Source organism: Delphinapterus leucas, chromosome 8 (assembly GCF_059928025.1).
Source record: "Delphinapterus leucas isolate spDelLeu-1000000601 "Yukka" chromosome 8, BTC_Dleu_Yukka2, whole genome shotgun sequence".
Classification (NCBI taxonomy): domain Eukaryota; kingdom Metazoa; phylum Chordata; class Mammalia; order Artiodactyla; family Monodontidae; genus Delphinapterus; species Delphinapterus leucas.
The window spans coordinates 27471287-27497058 of record NC_143136.1 but is presented as its reverse complement, the minus strand read 5'-3'; the positions used below and the strand labels follow the sequence as shown (position 1 = coordinate 27497058).

The window sequence follows — 25772 nt, the reverse complement described above, 5'->3', positions numbered from 1 at the left end:
AATATAAAACTGATAGACAGTTCTTTCCAGAAAGAAGAAAATGAAGCATGTCATTGTCTCTGAATTTCCTCCACTGTAGTCTCCTTCCATCTTCTCTATCATCACCTTATTTTTTTTCCTACTTTCTGTTTCCGGTAACCATGGTGATGCTCCCTCCCAGCAGTCTTCTTCACAGCCGGCCCTTTTGGTACACATGGCATTTTGCTACATTCACTGATGCAGGGAGCTAAGAATGCTGTAAAAATTAATTTATTTATTAACATTTTCCGCATCCCTTTTGTCCAGGACATAAATGCAGGGAATTATTCCATACTTAACCTCCCTACATAAGGGGCACTGTAAAACTGGGATATCAACTGTTACTTTCAGTTGCTAACATAAAGGGGATACTGATTATGTCAGAGATTCAATTCCCTGTCTTGGTCCTCAGGGACTGTAAAGTCTCGATACTCAAGCTGGTTGCTACCTCTTTTTTGCTTTTTTATGTGAAGGGAATAAAATAGATTGCCCCCAGAAATCACACATCAACCCTGGTTTCCTAATCCTCTTTGTTTTTTGCTGCATTCTCCCTTGTAAGGAAACCATTGCCAAGTGCGTAATTATCACAGTTACAAGGGGATTGAATTTTCCATTAAAAAATATACATAAATATAAACATTCCTCTAATGAGCAGTTATTTATTTGGAATATAAATAAGCAATATGTGATACTCAGTTTCAAAAAATATTGTAATTTTCTGCTAATGACAAAACCTCAAAAATCTCTGATGCCATGAATGCAGATAATAAAGATTCCCATAAACTACTTTGTCATGTCCGGTTTATGTAGCCCAACTTCTTTGTAATCCTATATGCCGGAAAATGGTTTCTCTATTTAAGCATGGGGTGTGTGTGTGTGTGTGTGTGTGTGTGTGTGTGTCTGGCATTAACACAAAGGAGAACAGATGATGACATTCATAGGCTTATAGACTCGACTCCTGGGGACACACTTGGATGGAGGCAATTAAGATGCCTGTCAGGCATTTGATACCAGAAGCCCCTATGCAAACCTCTAAATCATATGCCAGGGCTACATCTTATTGTCAGTGAATGATGGCGGAACTGGGTGGCTTGTCATCATTCTCGAAAATTCTGAGGCTAGTGAGCTCTCTCACCCTCTCCCACTCGCCTTATTTTCCTTTTCGCCACTGCGGGGACTTTTTCTAATTTGCAGCTTCCCTTTCCCCAACACACACAGACAGGAGCTGGTGGCTTGCAGACTGCGTCTGTCTGGAACTAGAGAGCCTGAGCCAGCCCGCGGAGATAATGCTAGGGGAGAAGGATTCTGCAGCAGTTCTCAAAGGCTAGACTTGGGTGGTATCGCTGCATATGCTCTGGTAATGGTTTGGGTTTTTTTACATTTTATTTTGTTTTCTTTTTAATCCATTTTTCAAAGCATCTGCTATATGTGATCTCACAGTAAAATGCTTCTAAATTCCTTACTGGGCTTCCTAAAAATTCAAGTACTGCATTTTTTGTGCTACAGATCTCAAGACGTAGATTTATTATCTGGATATACGAATGCGTTTGCTTGCTGGTGAGTTACAGTTTTCAATATTTAGCTAATAAATCTATATATGAATTTTTTTCTTTTGTTTTGTTTCGGTAGGTTCTTCAGCTTGTTGTCTCTAACCGAGGAAACATTGATTGGAAACTACTCATTCAGAAAAGTAAAAGGTACCACATGTTTTGTTTGGGTGTTTAAATGAGGGAAAATGAGGGAGGATTTGGAATGTTTTATTTAAATTAATCTCTCTATGGTTGGTCTTTTATCCTTAAGCCTACATTGATCATTGTCTATAGCATGTATGATTTGCTGTGCCGAGAATGCCATTGTCCAAGGCTATTTTGATTCTAAGATGTCTAAAGAATTATGTTTTTTGTCTGTGCTGCAAGTTGTTAGCAAATATCAATATTTCTGGCTTTTTTAGGGATTTTCATCACTGTAACAGCTTTAAAAAATATCCAAAATTCTCTCTTAATGAAAAATTAAATAATTTGAATTTAAGAGAAATGTGCTAAGTAATGATTTTATCTGAGGGAATCCTGCTAGTAAGTGATATTTTTTTAAATGGCTAAATAAAATGGCTTGCCCTTCCCAGGTAGAATGAGCACTAGAGACGAAAGCCCAGGGATGACTCAGTATTGTTGGGTTTTGCAAATAAAATATCGTAACTTCTTCACTGATGCTTTAGTCTTCAGCACTGTATATATTTAAAGGTTGAGGTTGTTCGTTATTGAAAGAACCGATTTTACATATGCTTTATTTAGCATTGACAGCATAAGAAAGTAATCTTTCATCTTGCCGTGAAAGCAGTTGAATCATTGATCCTGGGCCTTATGCCTTATGTGAAAAATATTAAGCTTCAAATTCAACATCAGGATATATATTGATCGGAGATGCCAATTATGGGATCGTTAATTCTTTATGATGATCTTTGACTTGAACATATGCTCATGTCAGTAAAACCAATATTTGTAATTTGCCTTTTAAAAAACAGAAGACATTTTCCACCTTGCTGAGAAGACCAATACATCTTTTAAGTCTTTCCTTGGCATTCACCTCGAGTATCAATCCAAAATATTTTATGCAGTAAGGTTTGTTTTCTTAAATGTACTTAAAAAATGGCTAATGTTTAACAACTGATCTTGAAATACCAGAAGTATGCAAGTGTACACCTGTGAGTGTGAATATTTGTAGCAGTTGAAGGAGATGAACGCATTGTGCTTATTTAATTTTCTCTGCAATGTGTAATTATGAGAGCCTTAATTTATTCATTCCACAAGCACTTATTAAGAGCCTTGCTGTGGTGGGTAGTTATTGTGGGAGAGAAGGAAGGTGCAGATGCCACTGTCACCCCCCCCCCTCCAGAGTGTAGGCAGCGTCACATAATATTTTTGCACAGGAGAATGAATTCATTAAAATAAATCTGTGTGTTCTAAAAAAGGAAACTGCATTATTTCAGCTATTGAACAAAATCTAATAGGCTAGTCTCAGAGATATGTGAAATAGATTGTGTTTTTTTCCTCAGAAATTTCTCAGTGGAATCATGTATGAAATTTCCAAACAGGACTTACTATTCCTCTTGGATACTATAAAACCCTTAGGACCATTCTCTCTTTTTAGGTTTCACTCAGAGTAAGTGAAAACATTTCATATTTGGTTATATATATATATATATATATATATATATATATATATATATTTGGTATTTTACCATCTAACTAAATTTCTACAGGATATATTTCAGGTGAGAAACTGTTTGTTTCCTGATCTTCAGACTCATTTAGCAACTCACTATATTAATTTTGAACTTTGGGGTATTTACGTGAATTGGAAAAGGATGAAGCTGTTATTTAACCACTAAAAAATGTATTCAGTATATTGTCAATAGGCATTAATCAGCTTTGTTACGATTTATCTGGGTACTAGAGAAGTGGCATATTACCTCATCAAAAGTTTCTTGATTCCTAAATTTTCTAGGATCATTTTAAAATTCATCTTGTGATTTGTTAATAGATTTTGTGTAATAAATCAGGGTTTATTCAAATAGTCTGTTACATTGTCAAATCAAAATAGAATTTGGCTATTGGACTCTCAGAGAGTCAGGGACCTGTATCATGGTTTTTCTAATCAATATCGTCTTGACATTAGTTAATTCCTTTACTGATTTTTTTCACTGAAATCTTCAGCATATAGAATAGTCCCTGGACAACAGCAGGAGTTCAATAAATATTTATTTAATTATTTGATGGATAAATGACTTTGTCGCTATTTCCCCCCATTACTTTTTTGTTCTTGTTTTTCATGAGATTACACACTCTAAAACAGACATTTGGTCTATTTTTTTTCAGTTACCCCAAATATTCATTACATGTTTCTAATTAATCAAAATTAATTAGATAATTAATATCAGGTAGAAAATCAGGCAAACCACGTGCCAAAATTTCTTCAGGCTGTATGCAAAAGGGTTTTTCTGGTCTTAGGTTAAGATGGAAAGAATTTTTGAAATGTCCCCTTTCACTTTCACCAGCTAAGGGAAAGACGCCAAACTGCAGTATGAGTTTTGCCTTATGGACGCTTCCTAAATACTACTCCCAGGCTTGGCATTGTTTACTGCTCTTCATGTCTTCAGCCAAAATTTTGCTGCAGCAGACAGGGCGGGGAGGCTGTTCTCTTTCTCTCTCAATGTAATACTAGGAATGATGTCATAATCTTCTTAAACGCTTGGTTGCTTATTATGGACTACTAAGTATGACATCATTTTATATATATATGCTTATATACATATATATAATCTGTAAGGAAACTTCTAGAATCATAATAGCTTTAGGGAATGCTATTCTTGTCATTTATTTTTATTAATAAAACTATAATTTTTGTTATTAACTATGTGCTAGATAATATCCTAACATACGTTACTACATTTTAACTCTCTCTACAATCCAGGGAGATGGGTATGGTCTCCATATTATGAATGAACTGAGATTCCAATTGGACAGTCAACGCAAGTCTGGCCCAAAGTCCTTCATATTAATCACAGAATACTACATTTTTTTCTAGTAGATTTTTTGGCTCATAATCATCATTTTAATGTTTTATTATGCACATGAAATATATGTTACTGAAATAAGGTTAAAACAGCATGCTTGTAGATTCTTGTTTATATATATATAAGGTAGGAGTGAATACATCTTCAAATACTTAACTGTAATGTTCACGCTCTGGTATATTTTATATTTTAAATATATATTTTATATTTAACCTGAGGATTTTTATTCTTGAAAGAAGAATGTCAGAGATAAATTAGTTTTGAAATAAGTGGATTCATAAAATATCTCCTATGTCATTACAATGAAGTCATATTACTGAATTGCATTATCTATATAAGAAAATTAGCCAGAAAATTCAGGTGCTAAATAGTATAACTGATGCCATATCTTGCAAAGGCTTTTATTTTTTTTAATTGAAATCATGGCCGAAGTTTCATACGGCCAAAATGGATAAAGAAGCAGAAAACAGTGTGAAAATGCGCATGCGCCCTTAAAGTACAACTCACTCACCCAGAAAAACAACTGAGGGCACTAACAATTACACAAATATGTATTAGGATGGTCTAAGGGAGTATATACAAGAGAACACCTTCTGAGCTCAGCTGGGTGCAGCGGATTAAAACCAGGAAGTAGCGCCCAGGCTCATTGCAGGGCAGGATTACTAACAGTTGAGAAGAGACGCAACAGTGGAGGATGAGTCTTTTGAGGTGGAACTTAGGGATGAATAGAAATATTCAAGGGAGAGACAATGCCTGGAGGAGCTCTGAGAAGAACAAACGACATTAGCAAAGGATCCAAAGGACGTGAACATGCAAGAAAAGCATAGACTGATCCCATTTATATTCTGGAATGCAGGGCAAAAGAAGGGGATTCTTAGAAGATAAGGATGGAAATATACGTGAATACTGTTAGGTTGTACCTTGCCTAATATTCCTAATATTAGGAATGCCTAATATTCTACCCTTTTTGAACTACAAAATGAAAATTTCATTCAGTTCAACCTAATACATTGAAAGAGGACTATAAATGCCAAGTTGAGGAGTTCTTTTCAGTATTCACTGAAAATCTATTGACTGTATTCTGGATAGGAGACCACAATTACCTACACTGTGTTTTCACAGGACTTATTTTATAGCTCTGTGTATGACAGGGTTGTGTGTGAGAGCATATTGAAGAAAGCATCACTTTAGAAGCTGTCATAGGATAATCCAGGAAAAAATAAAGGCTCAAAGAGGGTGTTGACAGTGGGCATTAAAAAAGAGGTCACGAAAGTGAAAGTTGTTTCTGAACTCAAATTTATACCCTGAGAATAGCAACCTCTTGATTGGTAGGAGGGATGAAAAGCAGAAGAACTCAATGGTGACTCTAACATTTGAATTTGACAGCTGGAAAAATCAGGGGAGAAAGGTAGGTAAAAGTTGCTTGAGGAAAGAGCCCCCCTTTTATCTTTATCATATCCCTAGTCTCTAGCAGATAGCCTAGCACGTAGTAGACAGCCAATACATGCTGAATGAATGAGTGAGAGAGTGAATAAAATGAAGAGGCCAGTTTAGGCCATGATGGCTGGATGTGGGTGGACTGGTCTAGTAGATTGCAGAACATGTAGATCCAAAGCTGAGAAGAGAAATTAGGGAAATAGGAAGTGGATGACATTATCAAGAAAGATGAGAAGAGGACCAGAGAGGAAATTCTTGATAGCATTCACCTTTAGGATGCAGAATGAGGGACGGGTTGACAAAGTTCAAGGAAGATTTTTTTTTTTTTAAAGCAAAGAAAAAATAAGATAGTTGAAGTAACAGAAAACAAGGCTAGAATGCAAATTCTCCAGAAAAATTGAAGAATGAGAATAAATAAAAGACTGCTGGATTTATTATTTATTTCAGTTATGTTTTCTGTTATAAAAACAATAAATCAACATTTTGTAAAGTTTATAAAATTTAGAAGAGTATAAGGAAGGAAATAGTAGCCATCCATAATTACACAATCCAGAGATTATGGTTAACATTTTCTAAACCTTTTAGCTTGTTTCTTTTCCTCTATTGCATTTAAATTTACATAATCAGGATCAGAACCATACAATTTGAATTCTGCCTTTTTTTCCACTCATCTCTTACAGTGTTTTGCCACCTGCATAATGTTCTGTCATGTAGACGTTGGACATGTTTATTCCCCATTGTTCCTAATTTTTCACTGTCATCACAATAGTGCAATGGGATACTTCGTTATGTCACTCTTACATGATATTTCAAGTGATTTCCAATAGATATTTCCTAACAACAGAATCACTGTATTCTCTATTGTCAAGTTCCTGGTCAGATATAATTTGCTGGTTTCAAAATTAGCCTCAGCTTTCCTCCAAGAAAGAGAATCTAAAATTACTTTAGTACCTGCCATGTGCCAGCCTCTGGCACTTTAATTATCACAGTGACTCCAATGTAGATTCTTATATCTCCACTTAAAACATGAAGGACCAGGGACTGAGAGAATTGCACAAGTTTTAGGACCAGTTTTGAATCTGGGTCTGACTCAAACCAATCAAACTGTGGGGACAGAAACAAGACCTCGAGAAGTAAATAAGTAAATAAGGATATAAAAATAATAGGAAACATTCTTAAGAAGGCCTGGGTTCTCAGGAAAGAGAATATGTAAGGCAAGGAGGGCGGTGACTTCCCCTTCTCTTACTAACACTGAGAGTCCTAAACTGAAGGGGAGGGGCTCGGGGGGGTGTGCTATGTATGGAAGCAGAAGAAGGACACACTTAAAGAGCAAGGTCCTAATGGAAGGGAGATAAAGAGCACAGACAGGGATTTGGGCTTGGCAAGCAAAATTCATCTTCCCTACAGATAAAAGTGAAAGAAGAGAGAGTGAGATTATCTAGTGGTAAAGATATGGGGACCTTAACATATCATCCAGACTTAATCTCAGACTGGAGGAAAATTCACTTATTCATTCAGTGAATATTTCTTTAACACCAATTCCATGCCCTTTTCCTTCCCTAATGGAACTTTCTTTCTAGTGAGGGGAAACAATCAGTGGGTAAACAAAATTAAAAGATTACTGAGTCAGCTATGCAGAGAATTGGTGATAAGGTATAAGAGTAGATACTGGGAGATAAGCGTCTCAAACTTTACAGCAGAGATGAATCAACTGGGGATCTTATTAAAATGAAGATTTGGAATCAGTGGGTCTGAGGAGGGGCCTGAGATTCTATATTTTAACAAACTCCCAGGTGATGTTGTTGCTTTTGGACCATGGACGATGCTTTGATTAGCAAGAAGTTAGAAGGCAAATTTCCAGACCAAAAAAAAAAAAAAAAATTGATATGATAGGAGCTGTTGTTATGAGCATGTCAAATGTGAGTCCTTCTCTTCTTGCAGTAGCACTACATACTTCTAAGCCTCTTTGATGGTGAGAGAGAGATTTGTCCCTCTTTAGCTCTAAGCTTTTTCAATTCCAATCAGTTATTATATGAAAGCCATTGAACCAGTCCTAATGAGCTACATTTCGTTCTTTCCGCCCACGCTCAATGCTTTATCAAGCCATATAATAATGGATTCCTGTGGCTCAGGTTTGGGGATGTGAGTGCATATAACCCTGGGCCAGTTTCTTAACTCCAGTTCTGTTCCCTGCTTCATAATTTCCTTGGACTCCTCTCTGCCTGGATGTTCAGCACAGTCCTGGCCTGCTAAATTGTCTGGCCTGCTAGCTCTTCACATCCCTTATGTTCGTCTGTGCTTAGTAGCAGAGCTTCCCAATTTTTACATCCCGTCTTCTTGCCACACACAGCCTAGTACAAGCCTCTGAGGACTCTCCTTAAAGTCACAGGAGGCTATTGAGTATAGTCTCTGATTTAAAGAATGCATTTTTTTTTTTTCCAACAAAATCATTTCCCTTTGGAGGACTGTTTCGGTTGGTGACAGCAACCTGCATTCCTCTGAAGGAAGGATGCATGTGTTTGTAGACGATTAGAGTGTTCAGAGGGGCTAAGTGTTCACAAGAAGCCTTGACAGACTCCATCTGGAGGAGTGTTATCTTTCTGCCTCACTGCTAGGCTGTAACTCTCAATCTTCCCTTATAGCTGCAGGAACATGGGTGCCTCTACTTGGTTGATTCCTTCCACAGCACATGTTTCAGCTATGCAATATCTAAGAAAATAACAAATCAAAGAAATACGGCATACTCGTCATCAAGGAAAAACAGCTTAAGTGCATATTGAACACCTGTGATATCCTCACACTTATCAGCATTTATCCTTTGCTTAAAAGCCTGGTTCTATCTCTAAGCCATGTCATGACCTGATCCGTAGACTTTGCCACTGTCATTTTGTAATTTGGTGTTTAACAGCCAAGTAGGCAGGGTCAGTGTCATTAGAAACTTTAAACTGAAAATTCCAGGGATATATCAAATTCATTTTCATATGAACAGAAGTCAACTTAAATAGAAAAACACATTTCTTCAAGGAGAAAACTTGGGGAAAATCCTTGAGGAGAGAGACCATGTCTTAAGGCATCTTAGTACTTCCTTGCTGACTACACAGAAAATGCCCTTAATACATATGCCAAGTTGAAGCTAAGAAAATGAGTGTGTGTGAAACTGTAGTTTTTCTGTAATGGACAGTGCTGGTCTTCTTTGCACAGTCAAACTGGGATTGGTAAACTTGCCAGAGTTTGAATACCATGTCTGTGCCCTTTCATCATTCATTCAATTGTTAAGAGTCTCAGAGTAGGCAAGATAATCTCTGGTGTTTCTGACGCAAACTCTCCCTCTCGCTAAAAGAAAAAAAAAAAAAAAAGTCTGAATCAATCATCATTTTTTGTGAATTCCACTTGGGTCTGCCTCAGATGGTTTGAATTAACCTTTCTTCAGATTCTCTCTGGTGTTAATGACTCTGGATTATGACCATTTAAAGCAGCGGAAGTACATTGATCCACATCTGGCAATTGTTAAAAGAAAGCTACTCCATTTAACAGATTACGATGAACATATATTTCTTTGCATTGTGTAGGAATTTAGGAAATGATGTTTCGTTTCGGGAAGATCTTATGTTTTATTTCCAAGGTGAACAATATTTGTACTTAGTTTTCTTTAAAAATATTTTCTTGCTCATTGTAGAATTTTCTCATGCTAAGAGTTCATTGTTATGTATACAGAAGAAGATGCAACACGTAGGCATTTAGGATTCTTCTCACATAGTGTCTAAGAGCAACTGGTTAGCACAATTTTGGGTATAGCTGCAGGTGAATTTGTGATATTCTAGAATCTTAAAAAGCACACCTACACTGCCAATACTTTAAATAGTTGGGGACAGAAATCCCTAAAATGACTGACTTTCCAAGACTTTTTTTGGTACTTGAGGAAATATGAGATCTGACAATGAAAAAAATTTAAATCATACAAGCACTCATGGCCCTGAGTAATTCAAATAACTCTGGTCACACTGCTGCACTTTTCCTCTACAAGACAGTGGATAGTCCAATAAATCAAAGGGACATAATAAATGTAATGTATAGCTTAATATGTGCATGCATTTTTAGTTCTACTCTGTATGTTCTGCTCACAAAAAGACCCAGGATGTAGACTTTGGAATATAAAATTGTTAAAATAATGTGACCAGCTAAGAAGTTGCATTTAGATTTTAAGAAGAAAAAAATCAGTACCTCTTTTTAAGTGATACAAAGCATTTTCTAATACATGACATCACAAAGCTCACAACAATCTCTGGAATGGGAACGGCAGATCTTGTTATATTTATTACAGATGAGAAAACTGAAGTGTAAAGAATGCAGTGACCTACCCAAGTCACTCCACTAGAAGATAGTTAACCTGGGCTTGTATACTCGTTCTGGCCCTGAAACCTTTACTTTCTACTGCCATGCAGCCAAAACAGATAAATTGTCCTAAATCTAGACTATTTTAATAATGCACTGACTTGACTGCTAAAATAACCCATTCCAAGGTCGCTGTGACCTCCACTAAGTGGATTTCCCTGCTCTCCCCAAAGACTCCTGCTCTTTAGAATCCTGGATGAGCATGGCGTGGAGCTCAGTAAATACTAGAAAAAAATATCAGTTTTTACTGAAATTGTTTTAAACTTTTCAGTATGAAAAGGAGCTAAGTCTAAATATATCACAGAACATGTCATCTTACTGATTTAAAAAGCGTTTGACGGAGGGATAGATTAATAAGAATTCGTTATTTAGTTCTAAGTTTCACAGAATTTTAGTCAAGTGGTAGACAGCTCAGCAAGAACCCAGGATCACAAAGAAAATGATTAAATCTTCAGAAAATCAGATCTATGGAAAAACATTTTAAAAAGCAGGCATTGTATTTTGCCTAATATTAGGATAATTATAAGAGCTTATGAAGAATTTTGAGCTGGAAGCTGTGGATCTCAGTTCTGACCTCAGGGTAGCACATGTAAAGAAAAACGATAACCTCAGAGGCCACTGAGTAGGGTCAGAGCTGAGGTCAGTGTCTCAAGGCAGCACCAATAGGAATGAATCCACTGAGGACATCCTCATTACAGTGGCCCACCTCTTGCCCGAATTCTTCTGTCCACCACCCTCATCCAGGCTCTCAATGCCAGAGGTACCGAACTGTTTTTATCTGCTCTCCCTGCCCTGAACACCATCACCCCATTCATCTCACAGACAAACTGTAATGTAAGCTCTTCTTTGTGTTCCCATGTTTTTCCTTCCAGTGGTTCTTGTTTGCTCTCTTGAGCTGTGCTGGTCAATGTGGTAGCATCTAGCCAGAGGCAGCTACTTAAATTTAAATTAATTAAAACAAAAGATAATTAAGGTTTACTTCCTTAGTCATACTAACCACATTTCAAGTGCTCCATAGCCAAGTTATTTTTATAGAACATTACATATCATAGTACAAGTCCATCACCACAGTGCTTCTTTGGCGAGTGCATAACCAAACCCTCACCCGAATATCCAAGGCCTACAGTGACTCCTGCATCCCTCACTACCCTTGCACACACTCCACTCCACACACTCCTCTCCTCCTCTCCCTCATCCTCATTGCTACAATTATAATTAAATAATAATAGCTCTTATTTATTTAATGTGTATTATGTGCCAAGGGCATACATTTTCAGAAGAAAAGGAGGAAGAAGGAAAAGGAGAAGCAGCAGCAGAAGCCACCCACACAGTAGTTTCTTTATCCCCAGTTCACAGAAGAGGAAAATGAGGTTTAATGAAGTTCAGTATATTTCCCAAGGATAAATCGCTAATAATTAGTGGAGGACGAAGTAAGACCCAGGTCTGCTGGCCCCAAAGCCAGACCTTTTACCCTGTACCAGTGGTTTTTAACCAAAGACAATTTGTCCCCCTGCCAGGGCTCATTTGGAAATGTCCAGAGACATTTTTGATTGTCATAACTGGACAAGAGCTATTGATATCTAAAAGGTAGAGGCCAGAGACGCTGCTAAGTATCCTTAGCAATGGATGAGGATGGATGAACTCCTTACAACCAAGAATTATCTGGCTCCAAATGTCAATAATAATGCCAAGATTGTATGTTTTCTATCTCCCCCCCACAAACGAATTTAAATTCTAAAAGTATGGGGACTTTGCTTTGTCCACTGCTGTTTCCCCAGTGCATTGACAACTACTTACTGTAGAGTAGGCATGCAATGTATATTTTTGAATGAGTGCTGAATTTATTATTTTTGAATTAATCAAATACCTGCACATGGTAAAAAAAAACAATCAAGCCAAACAAAGGGACCAAAATAAAATTAGAGTCTTCTTCCCTAAACCCATCCTCAACCTCATATCCCAGTTTAATAATTGCTATACTCAGAATTCTTCTGATTCTGATTCAGTGACTTTAATCTCTTGCAACCAAATTTCTTTCTTGTAGACTGAGGTCAGCACACTTTTTCTATAAAGGGGCAGATAGTAAATACTCTTAGTTTTTGAGGGCTATACAGTCTCCATTACAGCTAATCATACAGCTACAGTGTGCTCTGCCATTGTAGCCCAAAGGAAACATAGATAGTAAGTAAATGAATAGACATGGCTGTGTTCCAATAAAACGTAATTTACAAAAACAGGTGGTGGCTGTATTTGGCCCGTGGGCCATAATTTCCCAACCCTTCTTCTAGGCTATATTCCCCTCTCCCTGTACTTTCTATCTCATGTTATCTTTTATTATATTTCATTTCTGTTTTATTGGAGCTTCTTCTAAAGGCATTTATTCATATATGGCAGGTTATTGATAAATTTGAGTCCTTACATGTCTCAAACCATGTCTTCATATAGTACTCATACTTGATTGGTAATTTGGCTAGATCTGCAGTTTTGCTCTATTATATTTTAGCATCCAGTGTTATTGATAAGAATTCTGATATCAGTCAGGTTCTCATTCTTCTGTGAATAACGTTGATTTTCTTTTTCTTTATAGTAAATTTTAGGAGTTTTGTGCAATTTCAAAAGGATGTGTCTATATGTAGGTCTTTTAATATTTATCTCATTTGACAATAAGATTATTTAAAATTAGTTATTACTTTAAATCATTTAAATCTTTTAAACTAACAGACACTTTCCTCTCTTCTTTTTCTGGTTATCTCTGCCTCTGTCCCATATTTAGAGGATTCCCATTTATAAATGCTGGACTTACTGGATTGATCTGTTTCATCTCCTTTTTCACATATTTTTAAAATCCCTTTTTTCACTTTTTCTACATTCAAGGAGTTTTTTTCTTCTTCTAATCAGCTGAATTATTTTTTGCCTTTAGTCCTGCCAATTCTATTTTTTAATTATATATTTTAAATCATATGTTAATTTACAGGAATTTTTTTCTTATTCTCTGATAATTTTCTGTAATTCATTTTTGGAAGGAAGTTTATTTTTAAAGTATGCAATTAAAAAAAAAGTATGCAATGTTCTTTCACATGCCTCTGAAAAAGATACCTATAATTGTAAGTTTTCTTCTGTTCCCTGAATCATCTCTGTTTCTCCAGGAGTCATTTTTTTTTTAATAGATCATTATTGGAGTATTATTGCTTCACAATACTGTGTTAGTCTCTGTTGTACACCAAAGTGAATCAGCCATATGCATACGTATGTCCCCATATCCCCTCCCTCTTGAGCCTCCCTCCCACCCTCGCCATCCCACCGCTCTAGGTCATTGCAAAGCACCGAGCTGATCTCCCTGTGCTATGCTGCTTCTTCCCACTAGCTAGCTATTTTACATTCGGTAGTGTACATATGTCGATGCTACCCTCACTTCGCCCCAGAAAAGACAACCCTCAGAATGGGAGAAAATATTTCCAGGAGTCATTTTTAAAAGTATTTTTCTATTCATGCCTCTGGTTTTTCTCAGATGCCTTGATTTGAAGGGTTTTTGTTTGTTTGTTTGTTTTAATGAATGAAGAACTAGGCTGAGGAACATAGGTAGCTATTGTAAGTTTCCTCACCGTGAAGGCTGACTGCAAGTTCTGGGTAAGTGAGCTGACTTCGTCAGGAGCAGGCATCCCAGAAGGAGCATAGAGGTGGAACTAGCAAGTGAGCAGGTTAGGGTCCCTACAATTCCGCAATGTGTTTCAGTTCTGCATGGGTTTATCCGTACCAGAACTGTTTCCAAAACTGATAACCCGCTTTCATTAAAGACTAGTTTTTATTTTTACTGTTGGGGGCAAAAGCTTCTTCCGTCAGCTAAAAATGTAGTAGCAAAGGAGAAGAAGAGAAAGGGTCTCAATTGTTCTGAATACGTTTCTTAGTGAATTGCCATGATATTGGTCTCACAGCCCCCTCGGACTCTGTATTTGAAGACTTTCAGCTTGGAGTTTCTCCAGGTTTCTTTGGGATGGACCTGCTGAAACTCCTAGCAGCAGTTTCCCTGGTGTTTTTTCTCTGTCTCAGCCTATCTGCATTCTGACTTCTAGAATATCTTCAAAATTTTTGTTAGAGTTATATTATTTTTCAACATTTTTATCATTTTCATAGCATCCATATATGTTTACACTGCACTTTTTTGTGCTAGTTACCTTGTTCTACCTTTACTATTTACTAGCTAATGGAAAAATTATTTCCCTTTTCTGGGCCTTTTTTTTCCTATAAAATAATGATGGTATCTGATTTTGAGGGTTGAGATGGAACATATGAATGCATGTTGAAAGCTGTAAAGTAGAAAGCAAAAATAAGCTATCTTTATACAGAAGACTTTGTCAAGGGTCCAGAGTAACCAGTAAATCCAAACCTGGAGATTAGCCACAGTTACAGGAAAACCCCTTCCCTACCCAGTAGAAATTGCAAGGTGATGCCAAGTTGATATTAGAACTAAAATGCTATATGTGATGCAAAAGAACCAGAAATTATGTATTAGTAGCCATACTAAAATAAGCAGTTGTTCATGGATATGTTTTTTTACCTAATGGAAAGATGAAGATAAAAGCAGATCAAGAATGTAGTTGAAATACTATAGTTAAATTAAACAAATGTGAATTTTAGGTTTAGCATAGAATGTGCAACTTAATTTTGTGTGATCCTTTTTCTGGACAAAATTAAGAATATGAATATTTAGGTAATACTGAGTATAATGTAGTGCTGTTAATTAGCTATCAAAAATATTATTTCATATGGCTTCAGTTCATTGAAAGTCTCTTCTCTCTCAATGAAGTTGGGACTTGAAGCACCCAGGAAAAGGAAAAATGTTTAAATGGCAGTAACAGTAGAGTGGCTTAATTGTAAAAACTGAAAAAAATGTTAAGAAAAAATTAAACGTAGAAAGAAAGTTAAGAGTCACAGCAGTCTTTGACTTCAGCGTACTGGGAACCATTTGTGGATAATTGATAAGAGGACTATTTTTCCTAAATTCTTAAAACCAACATCTTATTGATAGCCTTTATTATTAGAAACAAACTGAGAACACATCAAACAGACAAAACATGAAATAAATCAATGTGAACGTATGCTGAGTGATGCATATACGATGTGCTATCTGACTGCTATTAATCCTCATTTTCTGCATGCAGTTATTATTCCAAAGTTGAATGTCTGTAGAGGATAAGTCACCAGCCATAGTTAAATGTTAATGGATCCAGTGACATAATTTAAATTCAAGGCTTCATTCAAAGGAATGTGAATAAAATGCATTTGTTTGGCTTTTTATGGCCACTATTAAAAGTAAAGGAAATGAGACCATAAACAACTATGTTCAAATATTGGCATAGCTGAGTCTGCTTTGTGGCAATACAAAACCATATTTATTGATGGGGAAGCTCTGTTTAACTTACCCAGCCCATCTATATTGTAATTGAGGTTTAAAACTGTACTTGGCAACTTAGGCCAAATTCATAGTGCTAATTCAAAGTGAGTTCATTTTGATGTGGTTTAATTTTCTGTTGTTTTAAAAGCCTGGTACAATTTATGAGTTTTATTTTTTTTTCTAATCCATGCCTAAGACCTTAGCTGATAATTAAGGTGGTACAGATTACTTTTGCCCCCAATATCGATTATCTCTTTCTTCCTCAGTAATAATAGGACCCCAACTTTTTGGAGGATTCATGATCACATGGCCATTCAGAATAAGATCCAGAATTCCAGCCTCCCTTGTATATAGGTGTAACCGTATGACTAATTTCTGGACAGAAAGATATGAACGAAAGTTGTATGTGAAACTTAGCTCAACTGCTTAAAAAGAAGGAGTGTGCTATTCATCACTGCTTCCTCCTTTCTGCTGGTGGGAATTCATACGTAATGGCTAGAGCTTCAGCAACCATTTTGAATATGAAATAATTTTGTAATGAATTTCCGTTTCGTTTAAGCCACTGTTATTTGGAGTTTTCCCATTACTTACAGCCTACCCTAGTCATCATTTTTTTTTTTTTTTGTGGTACGCGAGCCTCTCACTGCTGTGGTCTCTCCCGTTGCGGAGCACAGGCTCCGGGCGCACAGGCTCAGCAGCCATGGCTCACGGGCCCAGCCAATCCACTGCATGTGGGATCTTCCTGGACCGGGGCATGAACCCGTGTCCCCTGCATCGGCAGGCGGACTCTCAACCACTGCGCCACCAGGGAAGCCCCCTAGTCATCATTTGTATACCAACTTTGCAACCTTATATTTACTTTCAAGAAAAGACTCTGAAATGTCATTTTAGCAAGTATTATTGTTGACTATATAAATAATGTTTACATTAAAATTGCTACCTAAAATATACCTGTCCAGTCAGTTACTGAGTCCCATCAGTTCCACTTCCTAAACAGTTTTCAAATCCATCCATTTCTCTATCCCCAAAGGCTGTGTTAGTCTGTCTCCCATCATCTCTAATCTTAACAACCGTGACAGATTCCTGCATGGACACTTGCTCCATACAAGCCGTTATACACATAGTAGCTGCACGTATCTTTTAAAAATACAATATAATCATGATATGCCTGTATTGAAAACCATAATATTCATAATAAAGTCAGGAATCTATAAACTGTGCTACAAGGCCATCTGTGATGTGGCCTCTGCCTGACTCTCCAGCCCATCCTGAGTTTACTGCCTAGGGGTTATTGCACTTATTTTCCTCTTTGCCTGGAGCACTCTCTCTACTCTCCTCACCTCCCATTCCACTCCTGTTTCTTCTGTCCCTCTACTTACTAAGTCCTGCTCATTAGTTATGTCTCAGATTTCATGGTTAAGCCTTAAGCCATCTCCCAGCCTCTGGTCTAATATAGGCCTGTGTATCACATGCTCTCATAGCACTCTGCATTTCTCTCACTTATATTTATCAACTTAATGCATGTCTGTCCCACAAGACTAGAATGTCCATTGAGTGTCTGTCCCATTCCTGACCAGAACCCCAGAACCCGCTGAAAGAACTGGGACAGAGTAGGTGCTCAAAGAACAATGTTGACTGACTGACGGACTGATCCTTTATTTCCTTCTTTTTCCCTAAAAAGCATAGCTAACTGACATCTCAACCAGAGTTCCACTTATCAAAATCCCATGCATTCCCTGGGTCATCCAAACCATGCATGTGCTCTCACCTTTTAATTAGATATTTATTTTATTTTTTCTGCCCCCACCCATTTTTTTAAAGACTTTATTTTTTTTAGAGCAGTTTTAGGTTTACAACAAAATTGAAAAGGAGGTACAGAGATTTCCCATATACCTCCTGCCACCACACATGCATAGCTCCCCCATTATCAGCATCACTTACTAAAAAATGGTACATTTTTCACCAAGGGTGAACATTGACACATCATAATCACCAAAGTCCGTAGTTTTTACCTTAAGGTTCACGCTTGGTGTTGTACATTCAGTGGGTTTGACAAATACATAATGATATATGTGCATCATTGTATCATACAGAGTACTGTCACTGCCCTAAAAAATCCTCTGTGCTCCACCTATTCATCTCTCCCTCCGCCAATAATTACTTTTCTTGAGATCATATACAAGACTTGAATTACTATTTGGGAACACATTCTAGAAAATATGAAGTTTATTTTTTAATACTAACAGCCTCTATTTAAAAAGCTGTTTATTATAATTGCCTTCATCCCAACAGAGCAGAAACTTCTGGAGGCTATGGCTGTTATTGCCTTTTGCAAGCAGAATGTCTGGCACATAAAAGACATTTAACAAATGCTGGGTTATAATGCAGTGAAATAAGTACAGACTTTGAAGTTAGATACCCTTGGGTTCAAATCCAGGATCTGGCCCATCATCAGCTATGAGAAATTGGGAACTTATCAAGACTCGGTTGTATAAAACGGGAATGATAATAACAACCTCATTAGGATATTGCAGGAATTAATGAAGATAATTTACATAGCAGAAGCTCTATATTTGGTAGTGATTATTATGATTTTCCAAGTTTATATTTCTCCACCCCCTTCTTAACAGACAAGGTGGATGCTCAGTTCTTTATGTTGTTTTGATGCTGAGTGATAAAAGTTGATAAAGGTAAAACCTAACACTAAATAAAAAATAAGACTTATAAAAGAAGTGTGGAAGGTACTGCACAGTTCTGTTTACTGTGCCCCTTTCCTTTCTGCCCACCTCACCCCACCAAAACAAAAAAGACAATGACAGGTGAAAAGCAGCAAGACAAAAGGTAGAATTGTGTTAAATCACCCAAGGTCACCAGAAAAGGCTGAAAATTATATACATTCTAAATTACACCACCTGAGGCCACTCTGCTCTTAGGAGAGAAGCTGACTTGGGGAGATGTTAAGAGTTTCAGAGGTCTCCCTTGAGGCTTATCTGCAATGCAGATTTTTCTGAGCCTTTCCTAGCTATTTCAGCCTCCAGACCGACCAGCTGCTCTCACTCCTCCCAGCTGGCTTAATAGGATTTATCTTCTCTACAACAGGCTTCCTGGGTCATCCACCACCAGAACCGATTCTGGATAGATGTTTGTCCCCTCCGAATTTGAAACAAAATCCCTACCAATCCCCAGAGTTGCAAGGGTCCATTATTGCCGGACTCAAAGAAAGGTGAATTATTGAATAATTATTTCCCACTCTCTGCCTTTGGCCTCATAGATGTGATCTTTTGCAGGAGCTCTCCATCAGCCCCTGTTGCAGAATCAAAAGTGACACATCTACTTGTAGGGCTGGTGGAGCTGAGACACCATGGGTAGCTCGGAGGCCACTGCCTAGAATTTGCAGCCTTCCCTAGGTGTTAGTGCTACTTGGGGCCGACTGATTTCAAATGCTCTGCTGTTGCTTCTCTGCAGGACTCCATCAGTTAAGCCAGGATTGTGACTATGCAACCCTTCCTGCAGGTTCAGGTTATGCTTAATTTGCGTGCACAGATTTATGCCCAGTTTTTTATGACTAGCAAGCATATTGTTGAGAGGCTAATAGCTCATGTCAGTTCAGATTTAAGCGTCTCCCGTGGACAGGTGTGTGCTCTTGGCCAGTGACTCTGGGGGGATAGGTTTCTCACCAGTAAATTTCAATCATACTTGCCTCAGAGTTGTTGTGAGGAATAAATGTCACATTGATTGTGAAGTACCTAGCAAGATTGTGAAGTACTTTACAAATTTTAATTTTTAAAGACTTAGACTTTGTATCTATAAATTAAAATTAGGTTATAAAACAGACTCTCTACCTAACGACGTTTCTACTACAAATCAGTATGTACTTAGAGATGGTCAGTAAATGGAGGCTGGTATTCCAATTATTTTATTTGTATTTATTTATATTTAATGACATACACTAGTTATAGTTCGTCAATTAATCTTTTCCAGCTCTCCCTCTTTTTTTCTTTCTTTTATTTTTTAGTCAAAATAATGTAGAATTTTATTTTTGGAACATTTTATTTTTGGAACATTCCCATTTGGAATTATTCCTTATTCTTTTTAGGCTTAACTCTGATCATGTTTCATACTTAAGGAAAATAAATTTTTGAATCTAGAGGGAAAATGCTATTGATTTTCATAAGATATTTAATAATCTTTGACATGTAAAACATCCTTTAAAAAAAGGTAAATAGCTATTCATTATTTATAAAGAGAACTTTAATGAATTATGGCCAAAATAACAGTGAGCTTGGAAATCAGTATGCTATAGAGGTCTGTTCCTGGGAGTTTAATTATTTTAGTGTCTTTTCCCCCTTTTCTTGCTAATGGCTTACCAAGTATGTAAATGAGAAAAATACTGATTAATTCTGGGTTCCATCAGTAATTGTTCTTGGGCTTCCCTGGTGGCACAGTGGTTGAGAGTCCGCCTGCCGATGCAGGGGACACGGGTTCGTGCCCCGGTACGGGAAGATCCCACATGCCGCAGGGCGGCTGGGCCCGTGAGCCATGGCCGCTGAGCCTGCACGTCCGGAGCCTGTGCTCCGCAACGGGAGAGGCCACAACTGTGAGAGGCCCGCTTACCGCAAAAAAAAAATAAATAAATAATGGTTCTTAAGTTTACCGCGAATCAGTTCTGGAAGGTTGTCACATTTGACTGGCAATATTTTTCTGTTAGGACCTGCAGATAAGAAAGGATAAGGGATATTCAGCATCTTAGTCCCCTTTGAAGGAGTACTACTTATATTTTTAAAGATAAATCTTAATTTTCAAAGACACCTTGTATCTACAAACTAAAATTAAATTGTAAAACAGACTTTCTACTTAATGGCATTTAAAGGAAGGCCATTTGTTTACTTATGTGACATGCATAAACTCTTCCAAGCTTTAAGTTTCATCTTTATAAATTCCTCTTTTCACAGACATTTTGTGTGAAAAATCTCCCAAACTAATTTATACATCTGACTCAAGCATATAATGTTGTCATTGTTGCTTTTCTAAACTACCTGTTCATCTTTTAAATTTTATCTAGTCTGAAAGGAAATTGCCTGATATGCCTAAGCTTCAGTTTTCAGCTCAAATGAAGGTCAACCATTAATTTGCTTTTTATATTCTCCCCCAAAATGAAACAAATCAACTCTCTGTTAAAAAGAAAAAGTTGGCAGATCGCATTTACTACGGAGGTTAAAAATGTCGTTGGCTTTTAAAACAAATATAAAACTACTAAAATTTTTTATCTTCAAATTCATTTAGGTAGAATTAGCAAATATGCCAAGAGGCAGTAGGCTACCCATTCGGTGATAAACTAAATGCTGATGAAAACGCTGCATTTGATTTCACATACTCCTCTTCAGCTGGCTTGGGGTCACCTTGGCCTCCCTAAGCTGTCAGAAGATTGAGCCTTTTGTAAGTTCTCTGGATCAGTGTCCCAGCACGTTGAAGAGCTACTGTAAATAGGAAGATGAATACGGAAATAAATCCTAAACCTCTTTTACTAGTATTGATAGTTAATACCTACTACTGATAAAAGTACATATTTATACTGGCGATCTCTTTTAATGAGCTCGCAGAACAGGAACCAGCTCTCCTGACAACTGAAAGAGACCAAGAAGACTCAGGTTATTGTAAGAACCTTAGTGGATTCTGAGCATGCCAAAACTGGACTAACTGTTACCAAACTCAGGTTCGGCTGTTCACTGCTCAAAAGCCAATAATTTGAGAAGCGAGTGTCAGTAGAAAGGAAAGGTGCTTTAATCAGAAAAGCGGGCAATCTGGGGAGAAAGTGTTCAGAGACCAACTTGGAAGATTCTGTCAACCAGGACAGTTTTTAAAGGAAAAGATGGGGGGAAGAAAATGAATCATCAAGGCAGGAGGTTGGGTTCTGCATCATTCTCCATTGCATGCAGACTGGCTGACTCTCTCTTCAGATGCAGGACTCCTTAGGGGGCTGTTGCCTGTAGATAGCTAATCATCCTTTAACTACTTAATTCTTCATTCTTACTTCTTTTTATCTAGGAAAAGGATCGGCAGGTTAGGCAGGGCATAGTGTGCATTCAGAAAAGCACAAATCAGGAATTAGTTTCAACTGCTTAGTGATCTCATTCCTATAATTAGGGTTATAAGGTTACAGGGGGACAGAAATGGGTAAACAAGAAAGAGGCAAAAGAGCTGCTTTCATCTCCACTCCATTGGGGTTTTCATAAGAGTAAAGAGCTACCTATGGTGCTCAGGGCCACTTCGCTGAAGTAAATATTACACATTGGAAATTTACTACCAAATCTTAAAATGGCTTCACAACTTGCCCCATTTTCTGGAAATAGGAAGCAAAGTGTCAAGAGATGCTTTGGCGACCACACCTCACTGACAGCCCTAGGAGGGAAGCTAATGATTCAGGCAGACATCTCTAGTTCAAAAATCAGTAGCTTGAACTGAGACCATTTACAAAAGAAACTGCTTAATCTCAAATATCAAAGAAAGATAAGACATCCTTAACAAAGAGGACTACTGGCTGTGCACTGTCATTGTTTCATTCAACTCCACCAGGAGTCCAACTGGCTTCAATCATGGGGACAATGATAGTTAGTTGAATAGGACTGCCTGTTCAGACCTTGGCTTCAGACCTGGTCTGAATAAGAAGTTTCTGGGAAAAATAAACCCCTCCATTTATTTAAGGTTAAAGTACAATGTAGAAAGTACAATATGGCATGGCTATTATTATTTTTTCTACCTAGCATGTTGCTCATGACAGATGCCCAAGTACTAATCAATAATCAACAGAAAGAACTTTATCACCTCCAATGTGCCTTCATAGTTATTGTCTCATTTGATGTAGAAACTTAAAGAAAGTGGGGCTTAGCCCAGACCATTGACCTTGTTGTATGTGTAGAAGAGGGAAACAGGGCACAGAATAATTTAAGGGCACATATTCAAAGCTTTTCTGCTTGATGGTGGGCAGCCCCTTTTGTTCCCTGTTAACAGCTAAGTGGGGAGAGGAATTACCCACACTCTTTTATCCCTCTACGACTGTTTCTCCTCCCTTTGTATCATCCTTCTTTGACCACATAACAGAGAAGCCACAGTTTTGCACATTTTTGACAGAATCTCTCACAATTTTTGAAGTAAATATAATACTATAAGAGAACATTTCTTGTTAGTAACCATCCAAGTCTTTTCATCTGTGGAACAACCCACGATTACTACTACTGGTTTCAAAATTGATCTAACAATCTTAGGGCTATGTATGCTCAGGTGGCAAAAAAAGAGATTTGGAAAAGCTTGTATAACGCCACAGTAAAACCACAGATGTCCCGCTTTTGCTGGAGAGAGGAATGTGCAGTCGCCTGGGGGGACATGTTACACATTCCGGTGAGCTAAGGGCTCTGCCTTGCTGAGCTTTGGCAGGTCCCATAGTCTGCTGGAGGATTTTGTTTTGCATACCGTGTGCATTCACTAGTTTGCACCAGTTTGTACTACTTTACCTCGAGATCCACTGGATCTTTCCAGCCTTAAGGAGAGGTACCAAAAAGAGGCTATAGATCAGGGTACGGACGAGGACGGATGAACAGACTTGGAATCTTAGGATCATTGCATTTGTTTAATCATAACTTCAATTTAGTATTCCTAGCAGATCCTGAGGTATTCATTAAGTCTGTGCCCAACGCCTTTGAGACGAGAATTCTGCACAAATCCCTGTCTTAATCTGCCCTAATCCAGATGAGCTAATTTGGTAGTTTGACCCTTGAGTTAACTAAAATGACTGTCACACAGGGAGTTCAGTACCCTAGCTACATAATCATAAATTCTAGCAAAAAGAATTTTGCTCCTGGCCTTAAGAATCTTACCAGCATTCATTTTGTTGATACATTCTCTGGTATGAACATCAGCAGTTAAAAGATAATTGGAACTAAGAAAAGGGAGATCTTCTTAAATGTGACTATCTTGATTTCTCTTGGAAGCTTTTTGTCAAGGATTTCCATAAAATTGCCTGATATTTCACTGGAGTGACTTACAATGGCAGTCTGCTTTCTGGAGAGCAGTTGGGATCTTTCCATATTGTACAGACAGACAAGGCTATAACCCTTTGCACCTGAGTCTTGTTTGTGGGGAGAACACTGTTAGGTTCTTTTATTGCTTAAGCAAAAATAACAAATAATTATCTGCTATAGAAGAAAATACTGATAATTATAGTTTGCCAGGCATGCTATAGAAGGGGGCAGGAAAGACAAAGTGCTAGTGTCGGCAAATCCAAAAACAGAATACTTTTGCTACTGAAATAAACTCCCATATCTAATGGGCTCCCCACAGAAATGCTGAGAACTTCAGGGGCTGTTGACAGGACTATAGAGTTATGGTATATTATGCACAACCAAAGAGATGGAGATTTTAAACATAATCAGGAATTTCCCACTACATTTTAGTTAGTGCAACAGAAATATTCTGAGAGAGAGAGAGAGACTGCAAACATGAATAATAAGCTCTGAAAGAAAAATATTTAGATAGAAGTAACTGGACTGTTCTAGAAAACAATTTTTTAAATGCAGTTTCTTCTAGCTGCTATTCGTTACTAGTTTTCTCCATTAAGCTCTTTTGGTGATAATTCAATATCTTAGACAGTTTTGTACGACTTCCAGGTAGCACTTATGGAAACAGATTTATTCAAAATTAGATCTTTTGCGTTAAACATGTACAAGAGGCCCTCATTAACTGACAAGAATTGGTATCAGAATAGGGGACACTTGAAGTACCTCTTCTTCAAACGCAGATCAAATTTCACTAAAAACAGTGAAAAAAGTGTGAGGCAACCTTTAATTTGAAAAAGTAAAATTAGATGTTATGAAATAAGTTTGTTATCTTCATAGAAATATGTATATTATAATTACAACAATATGCTGATTCTAAGAAAAAGGAATGAATCAAGTGTTGTTTGGTTTTGTTGAGAATCATTTCCCTACAAATTTTAGTATAGTACAGTTCAACATACTTCATGTCTCATTTGACCTTTTCAGTGTCTCCTTAGAAAAGCTGTTTTTATAAAAATTTCAAGAGCTTAATCAATATTCCCTAGTTTCTTTATAATTACTGTGACATACAAATAATTATCTGCTAAAATGAATATTATGTCCTCATCCTTGTGGATTTTCTGTTCTTCCCTTGGGAACTGATCTAACCATACCAGATCTTTATTTTTCCATGATTTGTCTGTTACTTGAGCATTTCTCCAACGTTGCCTTCATGCTCTTCAAGAAATCCTGCATCTTTTGCATGACTTGCAATTTCAACTTGCAATTGATGGTATCAAATTCAGGTAGCGTTGTCAGATATTAACAACTTCAGACAGTCATCTGGGAATCAACTAAAGAGCAAGACCTTGACCTTTTGAGAACGGATAGAAGCTAGTGTTAAACAGAGAACAGATGGCTGTTCGTGTGCATACTCATTTTATAAATGGTCAGTTCAATAGTCCGTGACCTATGTTCATGCTATGATGAAAGAATCAAATTGAAAAGAAATTTTCCAAATTTGGAAAATAGTCTTCCTCACTTAAAATCATGTATGAAGGCTTTTCTTTGAGAAAGTATCCATTTGCTTAACACCACAACAGAGGGCCATTAGTAATGTTATTCAGTCTTTCTGATTTCTGGCTTTTTCAGAAAACTTACTTGAAAACTGTTTCTAAATATATGTCCAAGGGTTAAAAAAGAAAAAAAAAAAAAAAAAAAGAGAGAGAAAGAAAGAAGTAGAGTTGCCAGCCATGACTACACATATTTTGTTTTCAGGCACAGTTAAAGGGCAGGTTTCCTCTTTGTAGTAACGTGTGAAGAAAGAATAAGGAAATTGAAAAGGTGTTAAAAATATGGTAGCTTCACTTTGTGGACCCACTGTAATCAGAAAGTAATCGGCATCCACCTCTATTAAGTTGGGCGTACAGGG

At 37.3% G+C, this 25772-nt stretch overlaps 1 protein-coding gene across 2 annotated transcripts in view; it reads left to right on the top strand.

Moving 5' to 3' along the window:
* Nucleotides 1–762: 762 nt before the first annotated feature.
* Nucleotides 763–25772, top strand: part of MAP2 (microtubule associated protein 2) — a 146082-nt gene continuing 121072 nt past the window's right edge. The window contains exon 1 of one of the 2 annotated variants that reach the window (XM_089916434.1): nucleotides 763–1715. The gene's annotated coding sequence lies outside the window, so the exon portion shown is untranslated. The remainder of the gene's footprint in view (nucleotides 1716–25772) is intronic. The other variant, XM_089916433.1, reaches the window with a different exon arrangement.